Here is a 17,910-nt window from a genome sequence, read left to right as displayed (position 1 = left end):
GAGCAGGGTCAGTGGATTGGCCATGCTAAATTGCCCCTTAATTGAAAAAATAAATACAACCCAATCGAATCCTCCTCTCAAACCATATACTGATTGAGCCAATCAGGAAACAATCATTTTACTTTGTTCCAAAAGGTGAAATCGACATTTATTACAAAGTAGAAAACATTTCCTCTCCATAAAGTTTCCACTTTGACACAAACAGATGAAATCAGAGGGAATACAAGTCGGGAGTCAATTGGGACCTGGTGACTGCTCAACCATTCAATACGATCATAGCTATCCTTCCATTGCAACTTCACTTTCCCGGAATGTCCCCAAATCCTTCGATGCCCTTAATTTCCAAACATCTATCAATATCGTTCTTGAATACACCCAATGACTGAGCCACCTGGGTTAGAGAAGGACATCATTTCAACCTTGATAAGCTAACTCCTCCAGCAGAGTCTGAGAGTCTACAAAACAATAGCTACCCAGAACGTGGTAGCTCTGATATTCGGGTCAACATTCTCCAAAGACACGCGATGACGCAGAATTGCCGAGCAGAAACTAGGAGCCAGGTTCCGCACGCTTGAGGACGGCCTCAACCGGGATCTCGGGTTCATGTCACATTGCAGGTAACCCCCCCAGCATCCTATCAGTTATCAATGAAGTCAGAGCAGCGCATTTGGAAAATAATAGTCTCATCGAGCAGTCAGCAGGGCTTCACGAAACGGGAAACGGTGGCTGACTAATGTATCACAGTTTTTTGAGGAAGTCTCAATCAGAGTGGATAGAGGGGAACCAGCAGATGTGGTGTATTTAGACTTCCAGAACGTGTTCACCAAAGATTAAGTCACAAGACAAGAGACCTTGGTGTTGGACGTAGCATGTTGACATGGATAGAGGATTGACTAGGAGGCAGGAAACAGAAAGTAGGGATAAGGGGCTCTTTTTCAGGATGGTGACCGATAAGCAATGGGGTTCCGCATGGATCAGTGCCAATTTATATCAGTGACTTGGAGGAAGGAAAGCAAACATACTGTGTCCAGGTTTGAGGATAACACAAAAATAGGTGGAAAGGCAAGTTGCGAGGGGGGGATATGGATATACTGAATGGGTGGGCAAGGGCTTAGCGAATGAAGTACAATGTGGGAAAATGCGAAGTTTCAAAGGGGGAACAAAAGAAGAATATTATTCAACTGGAGGAAAACTGCAGAAAGCGGCAACATAAAGGGACTTGTGCACGAGATGCAGAAAGCTAGTGCACAGGGGCAGCAGGTCATCAGGAAGGCTAATGGAATGTGGGGCTTTATTCCCAGGGGGTTGGAGGATTTGAGTCAGGAAATCTTGCTGCAGCTGTACAAGGTACTGGTGGGACCACATCTGGAGGGACTGGGAGCAGTTTTGGTCCCCTTGTTTGGAGAAAGATACTATTTGACTGGTTCAGGGAACCGGGTGGGATGATCCCTGGTACGGAGGGATTGTCCTGTGAGGAAAGGTGAAAGAGAGACTCTGCTCAGTGGAATGGAGAAGGGTGAGATGATTCCTGGAGGGGCTGACAGGGTCAATGCTGAGAGGATGTTTACCCCCCCCCCACGGGAGAGTCTGGGACCAGTGGGCGGAGTCTCAGAATAAAGGTGGGCCAATGTAAGACTGGGATGAGGAGGAATTTCCTCTCTCAGAGCATTGTGAGTCTTTGGAACTGGTGCCACAGAGAGCTGTGGGGGCAGGGTCCTCGTGTACGTTTGAGGCTGAGGTAGATTCTTGATCAGGAAGGGTTCAAGGGTTACGGGGGAAAAGGGCAGAAAAGTGGACGCGAGGAATATTGGATCAGCCCCGATTCTGTTGAGTAGCACGGCAGGCTCGAAGGGTCGAATGGCCTTCCCCTGTTCCTATTTCTTGTGGTCTTCTGGAAGAGGGGAAGTGAGGTTGGAAGGGGAACGCAAGGATCTGATTCAGAGATGGAGGGAGAGGTTAAGGGAGGACAGGAGAGCAGTAGCTCAAAGGAACAAGAGGTCGGAGAGCTAAGAGGCGACCTGGAATCATTACGAGCGAGCGTTATTTGGAACAGAGGCTGACGTTGGACAGACACGTGGTGGTGAGGAGTGAGGATTTCAAAGAAGAGACTCAAGAGGTTGAATGAATTGAGGAGTGAAGAGGTGGAGCAGGTGGAAGGGAAGTAGAGGGGGACACAGCAAGGTGGGATTTGGGGAACCCGGCCACATTGCCACCCGGTGAGGCTTCAGTTAGGGTGAAGGTGCCATCGACTCTCAACCAAGTTAGCTCCAAAGTCCGCAGCTTGACGCAGTCATCCGTATTGATGAGCTCACGGATGAGAGGGAAATTCTGGAGGGAGATGAGGACAGATCTGCTTGCCAGGGATGACTGACAAGAGCATCAATGGAGCCTCCACATCATCTGTCAGGAAAGGGGCACAGGGAGTTTGTGTTCTTATCCACAAGTTGAGTCTGGGGCAGTGAGAGGTGGGGTGGTGGGGGTGGGGGGGAGGGGGGCAGTGAGTATGGGAAGGTCAAGGAACAGTCAAGAGTTGTAAGGAGGCACTTGGGAAGGGAAATGTCCAAGATGGGAGAAATGAAAGGATCCCTTACTGAGGGACGAGCAAAATGAGGGAGGCAATTGAGGAGTTCAGATGGTTCAGATGGGGGCAGCACGGTAGCATGGTGGTTAGCATAAATGCTTCACAGCTCCAGGGTCCCAGGTTCGATTACCGGCTGGGTCACTGTCTGTGTGGAGTCTGCACGTCCTCCCCGTGTGTGCGTGGGTTTCCTCCGGGTGCTCCGGTTTCCTCCCACAGTCCAAAGATGTGCGGGTTAGGTGGATTGGCCATGCTAAATTGCCCGTAGTGTCCTAAAAAGTAAGGTTAAGGGGGGGGGGGGTTGTTGGGTTACGGGTAAAGGGTGGATACATGGGTTTGAGTAGGGTGATCATTGCTCGTCACAACATCGAGGGCCGAAGGGCCTGTTCTGTGCTGTACTGTTCTATGTCTATGTCCTAGGTTCATATACAGAATAACGGACGCACACGAGTGAGTTAGAGACTGGAATCTAATGGAGGGGTTTGACAGAGGTGAATCGCCAGAGCCAAGGTGTGGGAAGCACCGTAGCACAGTGGTTAGCACCGTGGCTTCACAGCGCCGGGGTCCCAGGTTTGATTCCCGGCTTGGGTCACTGTCTGTGCGGAGTCTGCACGTTCTCCCCGTGTCTGCGTGGGTTTCCTCCGGGTGCTCCGGTTTCCTCCCACAAGTCCCAAAAGGCGTGCTGTTGGGTGAATTGAACATTCTGAATTCTCCCTCCGTGTAACCGAACAGGCGCCGGAATGTGGCGACTAGGGGCTTTTCACAGTAACTTCCCTACAGTGTTAATGTCAGCCTACTTGTGACAATAAAGTTTATTATCATTATTATTATTAAAAAGCAGGAATTATTTTCCGCCACTCATCTAAATATTGGGTCTTATTGGAATGTGTGCTTCCCGTACCCTTTGTAAAGACAAGCTTGTGTGGGACAGTTTTATGCAGCAAGGCAAGTTGTATCTGTGACCTCCGCTCCGAACTCTTGACATGGGCTCTCGTTTGTTCTGGTTCCTCGTAGCCGTGCCACCAAGACAGCCTCTCGCAACGCACACAACTGGTTATTGTCGTTGCCCATTCCAAAGAGCTCGGAAAAAAGTGAAGCATTCCGAGAGGTCTTCAATTGGAAACACATGTTGGCAGAGGTGACCCAGGCTGATTGCCAAACATTTCCCCAGCATTCCTGAATAATGCGAACTATATAAGGCTGGCATGAGATGGTTTGGGAAGGAAATGAAGCATTTTGAAAACTATTTATAGTTTGTCTTCAAATCACGCTTTCTTTCCTCAAATGTTACAAGTTCTCGTGTAAGTGATAATTCTTTCAAGCAACCCATCGAAAAGGGCAGCACCAACAGCCCGAGCTGTCACTCGAGCGTCTCCGTGAGTATCTCAAATGTTTGTTTCTTTAATCTGACCCAAGCAATCGTGCACAGGAATGGAAAATTCCACCAATTGTTGGGACAGCTCCAGCCTTCCAACACAAACTCAAACAGCACCACCGACCAATCATAATGCCACAGCACAAAGACACGGGGGCCTGGTATACTTGACAAAGAGCAAAGAGCAAGATGGGGCAGCAGGGTAGCATGGTGGTAAGCATACATGCTTCACAGCTCCAGGGTCCCAGGTTCGATTCCCAGCTGGGTCACTGTCTGTGTGGAGTCTGCACGTCCTCCCCCTGTGTGCGTGGGTTTCCTCCGGGTGCTCCGGTTTCCTCCCACAGTCACAAAGATGTGCAGGTTAGGTGGATTGGCCGTGCTAAATTGCCCTTAGTGTCTAAAATTGCCCTTAGTGTTGGGTGGGGGTTACTGGGTTATGGGGATAGGGTGGAGGTGTTGACCTTGGGTAGGGTGCTCTTTCCAGGAGCCGGTGCAGACTCGATGGGCCGAATGGCCTCCTTCTGCACTGTAAATTCTATGAAAAAATAAAACCCAAAGATGTGCCGGGCAAGTGGATTGGCCGCGTTAAATGGCCCCTTAATTGGAAAAAATGAATAGGGTACTCTAAATTTATTTTAAAAATAACTCCAAACAATTTTTTTTCAAATTGTTACATTTTGTCTGTACTGTTATGACGAGGACAGGGTAAACTCCAGCTCACCTTTGACCCGGAATCCCAACACAATTGAATCAATCAATCAATCAGTCCAAAGATGTGCGGGTTAGGTGGATTGGCCATGCTAAATTGCCCGTAGTGTAAGGTTAATGGGGGGGATTGTTGGGTTACGGGTATACGGGTTACGTGGGTTTAAGTAGGGTGATCATTGCTCGGCACAACATCGAGGGCCGAAGGGCCTGTACTGTTCTATGTTCTAATAACTCTTGGGGAAAAAAACAAGGTTCAGAAGGAGGGGGGGTGGGGGGGTGGTAAGAGAAGCAAAGAGTGAGTTTGAAAAGAGACAGGCAGCTAAAGTAAAAGGGAATCCCAAAGCTTTCTATCGGAATATAAATAGTAAACCAGTGGGGAAAGGAGGAATGGGGTCGATTCGGGGCCAAAAGGGTAAGTGAGCATGGTGGCAGGAATTTCAGCTAAGGTTTTAAATGAATATTTCGCATCTGTCTTTACCCAGGAAGAAGAGGCCAGAATGACAGAGGGGGTCATTCAGAAACGAGAAGGGTTTAAAATGGAGGAGGAGCTGGTCCTGGAGAGGCTAGTCTGGACTGACAGTGGATGAAGCCCTGGGGCCAGGTGAGGTGCAGAAGGTGTTAACTGCAGAGTTACTGGGATAACCTTTCCCTGCTTTTCTTGACAGTCAGGGGCGAGAGCAGATTTCTCAATGCGAGTGGACAACTCAAGAGAGGGAGCAGTGTGCATTCCAGGCAGGTGATGTGATCGACCTCGTGTACCGGATAGATATGCTGACGCCCCACGGAGGGTAAAGACAAGGTCCAGGGAAAGGTCACGCAAAAGGACCTGGGTCACCCGAGGGGTTAAAAGAGCCCACTCCAGTGGAAACAACACCCCCCCCCCCCCCCCCCGCCCTCAACGCCAGCACAGAGTCTCAGCCCATGTGGAACCCTCAGGTCATCCAGCCCCACCCCACTCGCCCTCCCCCCAGTTGGGAAGACTCAGGATTCGGAATGGAGGGCGGAGGAGACTGGTTTTTATCCAGAGTCCAGCTCCGAGGACTAGCCACCCCCCCCACCTTCCGTGACCCCCGGAGCGCTGGCCGAGGATACTGAGAGCCCCCCCACCCCGCAGTCCGCTTCACCCCGTGCCTTTGTTTTGTACTCCACGGCGGCGACTTTGCGTTGAAGAATAAACCCGCTTTGCGAGAAACTCCGTCTCTCCCTCCCGGGCCTTTTCCTCTAAACAAACCACCTGCAGCAACAGTGTTGAGCACAGTCTATAACATTCCTGCTACCATCACATCTCTGTCCTCCACCTCGGTTTGCCCACGTGGGCAGACGGTTTACCACGTGTCGACAGAATAGAGGCTGCGATAAAAAGGCGGAGAATCGAACTCTGTCAGACGCTCACTTTTTCACTCAATCAGACGCACACTTATCAAGTTTGACACCGTGCTGCGGGACACGCATGCAGAAGAGGATCTTTAGTCTGTGCGTGGGTGTTTCAAGGAACTCAAAAGCAATCTCCGAGGGAGAATTGAAAGTGCGTGGGCTTTGCACTAATAACCAAACTGCATGCGAGAACAGGAACTATTATGGGAGCTTGCGAATACGTGGCTGCAATTTTAAACAGCCATGCCAGAAGAAGACACACATCAATTTGGGTACTCACGGTAGCATGATGGGTAGCATCAATGCTTCACAGCTCCAGGGTCCCAGGTTCGATTCCCGGCTGGGTCACTGTCTGTGTGGAGTCTGCACGTCCTCCCCGTGTGTGCGTGGGTTTCCTCCGGGTGCTCTGGTTTCCTCCCACAGTCCAAAGATGTGCGGGTTAGGTGGATTGGCCATGCTAAATTGCCCGTAGTGTAAGGTTAATGGGGGGATCGTTGGTATACGGGTTACGTGGGTTTAAGTAGGGTGATCATTGCTCGGCACAACATCGAGGGCCGAAGGGCCTGTTCTGTGCTATACTGTTCTAAAAAAATCCTTGCGTAAAAGATTTAAGATCGTTTGTTCATCAAACCGCCTTTGCCCGTGCCAGCGTTGTAGCAATGCTGGGACAGCTTGGCCAGGGGGGGGTGGCAAGTTCCGGGGCACAAGTCTTCAGTGCTATTGCCGGAACATCGTCAAGGCCCAAAGAATGACTAGGGTAAGAGTAGGGCCAGTCAAGGACAGTGGTGGGAAGTTGTGTGTGGAGGCTGAGGAGATAAGCGAGATACTAAATGAATACTTTTTGTCAGTATTCACTCAGGAAAAAGATAATATTGTGGAGGAGAATGCTGAGACCCAGGCTATTAGAATAGATGGCATTGAGGTGAGTAGGGAAGAAGTGTTGGCAATTCTGGACAAGGTGAAAATAGATAAGTCCCCGGGGCCTGATGGGATTTATCCTAGGATTCTCTGGGAAGCCAGGGAAGAGATTGCTGAGCCTTTGGCTTTGATTTTTAGGTCATCATTGGCTACAGGAATAGTGCCAGAGGACTGGAGGATAGCAAATGTGGTCCCTTTGTTCAAGAAGGGGAGTAGAGATAACCCCGGTAACTATAGGCCGGTGAGCCTAACATCTGTGGTGGGTAAAGTCTTGGAGAGGATTATAAAAGATACGATTTATAATCATCTAGATAGGAATAATATGATTAGGGATAGTCAGCATGGTTTTGTGAAGGGTAGGTCATGCCTCACAAATCTTATCGAGTTCTTTGAGAAGGTGACTGAACAGGTGGACGAGGGTAAAGCAGTTGATGTGGTGTATATGGATTTCAGTAAAGCGTTTGATAAGGTTCCCCACGGTCGGCTATTGCAGAAAATACGGAGGCTGGGGATTGAGGGTGATTTAGAGATGTGGATCAGAAATTGGCTAGTTGAAAGAAGACAGAGAGTGGTGGTTGATGAGAAATGTTCAGAATGGAGTTCAGTTACGAGTGGCGTACCACAAGGATCTGTTCTGGGGCCGTTGCTGTTTGTCATTTTTATAAATGACCTAGAGGAGGGAGCAGAAGGATGGGTAAGTAAATTTGCAGACGACACTAAAGTCGGTGGAGTTGTAGACAGTGCGGAAGGATGTTGCAGGTTACAGAGGGACATAGATAAGCTGCAGAGCTGGGCTGAGAGGTGGCAAATGGAGTTTAATGTGGAGAAGTGTGAGGTGATTCACTTTGGAAAGAATAACAGGAATGCGGAATATTTGGCTAATGGTAAAATTCTTGGTAGTGTGGATGAGCAGAGGGATCTCGGTGTCCATGTACATAGATCCCTGAAAGTTACCACCCAGGTTGATAGGGTTGTGAAGAAGGCCTATGGTGTGATGGCCTTTATTGGTAGAGGGATTGAGTTCCGGAGCCATGAGGTCATGTTGCAGTTGTACAAAACTCTAGTACGGCCGCATTTGGAGTATTGCGTACAGTTCTGGTCGCCCCATTATAGGAAGGACGTAGAAGCTTTGGAACGGGTGCAGAGGAGATTTACCAGGATGTTGCCTGGTATGGAGGGAAAATCTTATGAGGAAAGGCTGATGGACTTGAGGTTGTTTTCGTTAGAGAGAAGAAGGTTAAGAGGTGACCTAATAGAGGCATACAAAATGATCAGAGGGTTAGATAGGGTGGACAGCGAGAGCCTTCTCCCGCGGATGGAGGTGGCTATCACGAGGGGACATAGCCTTAAATTGAAGGGTAATAGATATAGGACAGAGGTCAGAGGTGGGTTTTTTACGCAAAGAGTGGTGAGGCCGTGGAATGCCCTACCTGCAACAGTAGTGAACTCGCCAACATTGAGGGCATTTAAAAGTTTATTGGATAAGCATATGGATGATAAGGGCATAGTGTAGGTTAGATGGCCTTTAGTTTTTTTTTCCATGTCGGTGCAACATTGAGGGCCGAAGGGCCTGTACTGCGCTGTATCGTTCTATGTTCTATGTTCTATGAATCGAATCGGCTGGAGACCGACATCTGTGATGCTGGGGACCTCCGGAGGAGACCCAGATGGATCATCCACTCGGCACTTCTGGCTGAAGATTGTTTCGCGAATGCCTCGGCCTTGGCTTTTGCACAGATGTGCTGGGCTCCTCCAACGTTGAGGATGGGGGTTATTTGCGGAGCCTGCTCCTCCAGTGAGCTGTCTAATTGCCCACCACCATTCACGGCTGGATGCGGCAGGGCTGCACAGCTTAGACCTGACCCGTTGCTTAAACAAACATGATTGTGCCGTTTTGGCTGGGGCGGGGTTCGTGGCAAGGATGGCAGTGCCATACCTGGATGGGGTGTGCTTCATAAGTAGATGTTTCTTCCGATGCTTTCTCTAGCACCAACCCTGCCGATACTCCCTGTCTGCTATCTTATCAGTAAAATAACACACTCCATGGCTTGAAGAGGTTTGCAATCGATCTGACCTTCCAAAGTACACCGTTAACCTATTGACCTCTTCCAAACCTATTTGAGAGAACATATTTCTCTAACGGGGGAAACACTGTTGGTGAAGGTGCTCCAATCTGCGTACAGGCGGTCAAAGTGCTGACAGAGGTCGTCCAGAACTGTTTTGTGGCATTATTCCGTACATGTCCAATATAATGCTTACGCCCACGCGGTTGCTGAACGTTGGAGTTCATTTTCTCCACTTCCACAGTGTGCAGCAAGGTTTATTGTTCAACCTGGTTTTATTTAATCACCTCTCAGATGTGCAAGGTGTGCGCGCGTGTTTGTATATGAAAGAGCGTGTGCGTGAGTGTGCGCGCTCACGAGTGTGTCTGAGGGAGCGTGGGTGACGACGATTGTGTTTGTGTGTGAGGCCATGTTTTTAATGTGTCTATCAGATGAAAGGGTGTGAGTGAGTGAATGAGTGTGTGTGCCTGAGGAGAGTGTGTGTGAGTACGAGAGTGTGTGTGTTTGTGTGTGAGTACGTGAGGCAGTGTGTGTGTGTGTGTATATATACACATATGTATATATGTGTGTGTGTGTGTATATATATACATACACACATGTATATATGTGTGTGTGTGTGTGCCCCTTCAGATAGTCCCGCAACACGAGTTCTAAAGAGTTAAAAGTCAGGCAACTGCCTGATGGAGATTTATCATTCCAACATCTCAGGTCTAAAGTGGTCCAGGAGAAGAGGAGGGACGTGACTCCTGAGAGGGAATTGGCTGCTGCCATGCCCCATGTGGGCCAGCTTGCCATGTTGCTGGAGGCGAGGTACGCTTTGGCACGGCAGTGTGCATGATTTACAGGAGGAAGATGCTGTCTGACTCCGAGCGTCCCCCCTCACCCTGATCCCAGACGTTCCCAGTCAAATCCAGAACAGCGGACAATGCCAACTTTCGCAGCGTGAGGAATTTGGACAGAGGGATCGCGAGCGGAAAGCTGAGAGAGTTCCTCTGGGCAGGAAGAGCAGCTTGCAATTCAACTGATGACGCTTGCAATTCCCAAACACTTTACGAGGTTGCCACATATTAAACCCAACTGTTGTTGGCAGTTAAGATTTATGATGCATAAGGGTTGTTAAACAGGAGAGCATTTCTTCTGTGCTCCTCTGTGCACAAAGATTTGCTTTTTATTGTCCAGTGCAAAGATGCTGTAGATTGGAGATATAGCACACTGCACCGTAATTATCCTTTCTCACACATTATATAGTTGTTTGGAAAGAACAATCCGAGTTTCCTCATTGTGAAGCATGCCAAGGCCTGGAGGAAGCGAGATGCCAGGGTGTGAGGTTGCGTTGGTGAAATCGGCACATGAATGGTCAGCCATTCTTACAATGCTGTGGAAGAACTAACTTGCATTTCGATCACGCACTGCACCTCCCCAGCACACAATGGAGAAGGGCTCCCGGTCACTGCTGTAACACTGAAAACACAGCCGCCAATTTTTGCAGAGCAAGCTCCCACCGACACTAACGGTAGACGAGGTGACAACTTGCTTCTGCTAGAGCTGACCGGGGAGAAAGTTTGACAGGAGAGTCAGAGGGCAATGGCAGCGAAACACTGCTGTGGAACCTTCCACATCTCGTGGAGCTGCTGACTCAAACGTCATTGAAAAGAGAAGGGAACATTCCCCTCAAAAATGCACACTGTTAAGAAAATAGAGGTAATTTTAAGAGATTCATGTTTGTCTTGGTAAATCAGGTATTGTTTTAAATGTCTTTAATTTAATGTATTGGTGCCTGGAAAGGTACAATCTATAGTTAGATTCATACTGGGCAAAGGTGTTTGTATGTGAGGGGGTTGGTTCAGTTCAAACTGTGTTTCTATTGTGCTTGGAGAGGGCTTCAGCATGAAGTAGCTATCGTTGCTTAGCAACCAGAGGACCTTGCAAGGTAAAAAAGCTTTTAAGTTTCAGTTTTAGCTGGCTTTATATTGCAATTGTGGACAGGACAAGGAAGTTGCAAAGACACAGGCTTCCAAAGGAACAAGTTACAGTCCCGATAACCAGGGAATTGGGATAGAAAGACTGTCTTAAGACAACTGGAATTAAGAGAACAGAGACCAAGGCAGTGTTCAGAGGAACTCAGGGAAGAATAAACAAAACGTTTTAAGTTAAAAGTGTGATGATTTCAGGGGGCAGCACGGTGGCTCAGTGGGTTAGCCCTGTAGCCTCACGGCGCCGAGGTCCCAGGTTCGATTCCGGCTCTGGGTCACTCCGTGTGGAGTTTGCACATTCTCCCTGTGTTTGCATGGGTTTCGCCCCCACAACCCAAAGATGTGCAGGCTAGGTGGATTGGCCATGCTAAATTGCCCCTTCATTGGAAAAAATGAATTGGGTACTCTAAATTTTTTTTAAAAGTGTGATTTCAGTACCTAGATTTAAAGTGGGACAGCAGACTTTAGAGGTGGATGAATCGTTTGGTGTCATTTTAATACAGTCTGGGAATCGAGAGTTAAAGCAATTGGGAATAGTTTGCACGGCGGCCAAGACAAAGAAATGCAAAAGAGGTTGGTGTAACTCCTGGACTGCCAAAAGTGGAGTGGAAGCTTTGTTTAAAAGAGTAATTTGTAAAAGCGGGACTGGATTTCGGAATGCAAACCACTTGGGGAAAGCATTATTGTGGAAGGAGATTTTAAAGCGTGTTGTTGGGGGAGTGGAGTTTTGAACTCTCATGTGACAATATTCTGGGGGGATTCTGAGGAGACATTCCCACTTAAGGTTCAGAATGGAGAGTGTATTTGACCGCAGTCATCTTGTATGTTTAAAAAGGGACTTTGTGTTAATGGAACCATTGTAGTTTAAGATACACTTTGTAATCTTCAAACCTGTGAGTAATTGTTAAACTAAGGGCGGAGTAAAGAATATTGCATCAAAATCCAATTTTTCCATGTTTAATAAATGTTGTTAAAACTAATTAGCGGCCCTGTGATTCTGTTCCTCCACATTTCATTAAAAAAAGAACATAACATAGAACATAGAACAGTACAGCACAGAACAGGCCCTTCGGCCCTCGATGTTGTGCCGAGCAATGATTACCCTACTCAAACCCACGTATCCACCCTATACCCGTAACCCAACAACCCCCCCCCCCCCCTTAACCTTACTTTTTAGGACACTACGGGCAATTTATCACGGCCAATCCACCTAACCCGCACATCTTTGGACTGTGGGAGGAAACTGGAGCACCCGGAGGAAACCCACGCACACACGGGGAGGACGTGCAGACTCCGCACAGACAGTGACCCAGCCGGGAACCGAACCTGGGACCCTGGAGCTGTGAAGCATTGACGCTAACCACCATGCTACCGTGCTGCCCCATAAGTTACAGTCTTTTGAGTCAGGGTTTGATTCTGGGATCTTCCCATCCAGTTATAACATTAAGAGGATGGCGGCACGGTGACGCAGTGGTTAGCATTGCTGCCTCACGGCGCCGCGGACCCGGGTTCGATCCCGGCTCTGAATCACTGTCCGTGGGGAGTTTGCACATTCTCCCCGTGTTTGCGTGGGTTTTGCACCCACAACCCAAAAGTGTGGGCAGGGTAGGTGGGTTGGACACCCTAAATTACTCTTAATTGGACAAAGTAATGAAAATAACACGGACAGGACAAGTGGCCCACGCCTGGAAGAGACTCCACAAATAGAACACCTCCAACCTGGTGGGGGTGGTGAAGAGGGACCCGGATGAGGACTCGCTCACTCTTTCAATAGCTGGAATTGTACAGATGGTCAAAACAAATGTGCTGTCAAGGTTCCTCTTCGTATTCAGATCACTCCCGACCTTCATCCCCAAATCCTTCTTCACCAGGGTCGACAAGTTAATCATGACCCCCATCTGGGGGAGGTGCGGGGAGGGAAGAGTTCCTTAGATACGCAAGTCCGTTTTCCAACGGGGGAGGCACGTGGGCAGCCTGGCCCTACGAAATCTTATATTCTGCCACAGGGCGGCCAACGCGGAGACGGTGAGGGAACCGGAGACGGACTGGGTCCGAAACGGGGAGGCCTCCTGCACTGGGACATCTCTCCGAGCAATGCCCACCACCCCTCACATACACACACTCAAGGAGCCCAGTGGTAGAGGCCACCCTAAGGACATGGAACCAGTTTAGACGACATTTCGAACTGGGACACCATCTTCAACAACCCCAGGTTGGCACCGACCAGGATAGACGACACATTCTGGCCGTGGAGAGCGGGGCGGGACAGAGGGACGCTGACGGTTGAGGACATGCACGTGGATGACAGACTGGCAACTCTGGGGAACTAACGGAGAAACTCGAACTCCCGAAAGGGAACAAGCTCAGATATCTGCAGCTGCCTAACTCTATCGGTAAGGTGACAAAAATGTCCCCCCAGAGACCCCCACGCACATTCCCGGACACGGTGATAGGACTGGACTGCTTCGGAGATGACAAATGCGGCGACATGTATAGACGACTTGTCAAAAGGGCCAAGACTCCAGTGGAAGTGGGGGGGAGAAGACAGGCATTGAGACAGGGGGAGGACTCTGGATTGAGGTGATACACAGAGAGCACCTCACCATGACATGTATGAGCGGGTTCTTGCAGGAGGCGCAGGACAAGTGAGTGCGATGTGAGGGGGGGCCCGGCCAACCACACCCACCTATTCTGGTCATGCCCCAGACTCAGGGAATACTGGACAGCCTTCTTCGAGGCTGCGTACAAGGTGGAGGGGGGGGGGGGGGGGGGTCGAGATGGAGCCCTGCCCGTCTGTGGCGGTCTTTGGGGCGTCAGAGAACCCAGAGCAGACGCCCTGGCCTTCGCCTCACTGATCGATTGCCAGACAGACACATCTCCTGGGTGGAAGTCGGCAGTGCCACCCCGTGCCTCGCAACGGCTCTTAGACCTCCCGAGGCTGGGAAAGGCAACATTCACACTAAGAGGGTACGAGGAGAGGGTCCACAGCACATGGAACAAATTCACAAGCCTCTTCGCATACCTGTTTGCAACCAGCAGCCAATCGGGTGGGGGTGGTTTAGGGTTGGGGGGGGGGGGGGGGGGCACACAGCCTTGACAAACCACTGTAAATACCGAACTATAAATAGATGCCAATGTCAAGTAGCATTGGCGCTCCAGTCACGGTGACAGTGACGGGCTCACATATTCTTGCTCCTATCCTGGGTCATTATTATTCTTGTCGCATTGCCCGTTACAGGCGAAACGCACTTCCTCCTTTAGGTTTGCCGTATCTGTAACTCCGAACTCCCATCAAAATATCTTTGGGAAACCAGAACAACAGCCACAGGAATCTGAACAACATCTCGACGCTCTGCTCGAGGCATTCTCCCATCCCACCCTCCCGAAGTTCAGAGGTCGCAGTTTGGCCAGAGGCCAGGTGGCCATGGGCTGATGTGCCCCCTCCAGAAACTCAAGGACAGAATGCAGACTGGCACTGATGCAGCTTAAGGCAGGTTTTCCATCTACCGTACTGAGGCTTTCTCACCAGCGGGCGGGATTCTGTGATCGCACGGCGGAGTGTCCACGCCGTCGTATACGGCGTGAGTGGGCCGCTGCCAGGACTAATTCTGGCCCCTACGGTTTGCGCCGTCCCAGCTGCCGATCCCGCCACGAACTGTGCACCGCGGGATCCGCGCATGCGCAGTGGACCCGGCACCGACGCATGCATGCACAGTGGCCTCCTTCAACGCGCCGACCCCGATGCAGGGCTACAGGGGCCGGCGCGTAGGAAAGGAGGCCCCCCCCCAGCCAGATAGACCAGCCCGCCGGTCGGCGGACCCCGATCGCGGGCCAGGCCACATCGGAGGGCCGCCCCCTCCCCGGGTTCAGGCCCCCCCCCCCACACAGGCCACCACCTGACCTTCACCGCCGAGGTCCCACCAGCTCAGAGCGGGTTCGAACGGCGCCGGCGGTTCTCAGTTTTTTTTTTAACGGCCGCTCTGCACAGAATCGCGTGCCGGTGTCGGGGCGGCGTGGCTCGGTTTGCGGGGGATTCTCCGGCCCGGCCCCCCGGTCTGGGACAATCCCGCCCAGGATCTTCCAATTCTCCTGGCTCTCACAGATCTTTCCGACACAGTTGTCCCGGCAATGTGGACAACATGAGCAAGGGTAGCCTGCATTGGCCACCCCGAGCTGGCTGGAGACAACACAGACAGTCAGCCTCACAGCGAGTGACCGGACTCACGTGTGGGTCGGAACAGGAAGAAGAGGCAGTTTCCCTTTCCTGAAATCCCGTGCGAAAGCCTGCAGATCACTTTTCCTTCCTTGGCACCCTCCCACTGCCTTGGGAAAGTGGACAAAGATCCCTCCCACCCGGGGTATTCACTCTTCCAACCTCTTCCATCGGGCAGGAGATACAGAAATCTGAGAACACACACAAACAGGCTCAAAAACAGCTTCTTCCCCACTGTCACCAGACTCCTAAACAACCGTCTTATGGACTGAACTGATCTCTTTACGCGTCTTCTCTAATAGAACATAGAACAGTACAGCACAGAACAGGCCCTTCGGCCCTCGATGTTGTGCCGAGCAATGATCACCCTACTCAACCCAAGTATCCACCCTATACCCGTAACCCAACAACCCCCCCCCTTAACTTTACTTTTATTAGGACACTACGGGCAATTTAGCATGGCCAATCCACCTAACCCGCACATCTTTGGACTGTGGGAGGAAACCGGAGCACCCGGAGGAAACCCACGCACACAGGGGGAGGACGTGCAGACTCCGCACAGACAGTGACCCAGCCGGGAATCGAACCTGGGACCCTGGAGCTGTGAAGCATTTATGCTAACCACCATGCTACCCTGCTGCCCTCATGAGTAGTACTACACTCTGTATGCTTCACCCGATGTCCATGTATTTACATTGTCTATCTATTGTATGTCCTATATTTTTCATGTGTGGAACGATCGGTCTGGACTGTACGCAGAACAATACTTCGCACTGTACCTCGGTGCACATGGCAATAAATCTAAATGATGACGGACTTCACTTTATCAACTTCAGTTTCACAACTTGCGGTGCTGGGAATTGAAATTTGCCTTCTGTTGAAAGGCCACCGTACCATGTGGAGGGCAGAGTGGAGCGTGGACAAGAACTGACACCTGACAACACCCCCAGAAAAGAGGATATCAATACCTGCTTGAGTTGCCCAGGAATCTGACACGAGACCTGGCTGCTTCACCCAGTCCATGTTAGTCTTTCACAAACTGACTGATATGTGAAAGAGACAGAATCAGGGAGCACTCCCCAACAGTCTTCTTGGACTTGTGTATATTAAACACCTGTCCTTCTGTCCTTCCCCATCTGCCAATAAGCTTTCATCCATACCTTCACAGAAACACTCAATCCAACACTTTCATTCCTAACCTCCACCTGAGCAGGGGTCCAAATCCCCTGTGTGTCAATCCCCGCCTGAACTGCAGGCATCCTGTCACAGGAAAGACTGAAGGGGACTTTCAGACAGTTCAATATTTAATGTCACGACAGAGCTCTGAGTGCACAACGCCAGCCTGTCAGAGAGTTGAAAGAAAAAATATTGTGTATTTCACACAATATTGAAAATACTGGATGGATTAGGGCAGCACGGTAGCATGGTGGTCAGCATACATGCTTCACAGCTCCAGGGTCCCAGGTTCGATTCCCGGCTTGGGTCACTGTCTGTGTGGAGTCTGCACGTCCTCCCCGTGTGTGCGTGGGTTTCCTCTGGGTGCTCCGGTTTCCTCCCACAGTCCAAAGATGTGCGGATTAGGTGGATTGGCCATGCTAAATTGCCCGTAGTGTAAGGTTAATGGGGGGATTGTTGGGTTACGGGTATAGGGTGGATACGTGGGTTTGAGTAGGGTGATCATTGCACGGCACAACATCGAGGGCCAAAGGGCCTGTTCTGTGCTGTACTGTTCTATGTTCTATGATTGCTGCAATGTAATATCCAAGAGATAAAAGCCAACAGATCTCCAAGTACAGTACCTGACAAGGGGCTCAGGCAACGGAATGTTTCTGTCAAGCGTGAGACTCTGCAGGCAGCAGGGACTGCAACGGGCAGAGGTGATCAAGGAGAGAGACAGACAGACAGAGAGAGACAGAGACAGAGAGACCAAGATAGAGAGAAACAGAGAGAGAGAGAGAGAGCGAGACAGAGAGACCAAGATAGAGAGAGACAGAGAGAGAGAGAGAGAACGAGAAAGAGAGAGAGAGAGAGACAGAGAGAGACAGAGAGAGACAGAGCAAGAGAGACAGAGAGACAGAGAGAGAGACAGAGAGAGAGAGAGAGACAGAGACAGACGGAGAGCGAGAGAGAGAGGCAGAGACAGAGAGCGTGAGAGAACAAGAGAGAGAGAGACAGAGAGAGAGAGAGCAAGAGAGACAGAGAGAGAGAGAGAGACAGAGACAGACGGAGAGCGAGAGAGCGAGGCAGAGACAGAGAGAGACAGAGAGAGACAGAGCAAGAGAGACAGAGAGACAGAGAGAGAGACAGAGAGAGAGAGAGAGACAGAGACAGACGGAGGGCGAGAGAGAGAGAGAGAGAGGCAGAGACAGAGAGAGGAAGAGAGAGAGAGACAGAAACAGAGATAGAGAGAGGCAGAGAGAGAGAGAGGCAGAGAGAGAAACAGACAGAGGCAGAGAGTGAGGCAGAGAGAGTGAGAGAGGCAGAGAGAGTGAGAGAGGCAGAGAGAGTGAGAGAGGCAGAGAGAGTGAGAGAGGCAGAGAGAGAGAGACAGAGAGAGACAGAGAGAGACAGAGAGAGAGTGACACCAAGAAACAGAGAGAGAGAGAGACAGACAGAGACAGAGAGAGAGAGAGGAAAAGAGAGAGACAGAGGCAGAAAGAGAGGGAGAGAGAGAGAGAGAGACAGAGGCAGAAAGAGCGAGCAAGAGA

Source organism: Scyliorhinus canicula, chromosome 26, assembly GCF_902713615.1.
Source record: "Scyliorhinus canicula chromosome 26, sScyCan1.1, whole genome shotgun sequence".
In the NCBI taxonomy this organism is placed as follows: Eukaryota; Metazoa; Chordata; class Chondrichthyes; order Carcharhiniformes; family Scyliorhinidae; genus Scyliorhinus; species Scyliorhinus canicula.
Note: the sequence above shows the minus strand (reverse complement) of the source record.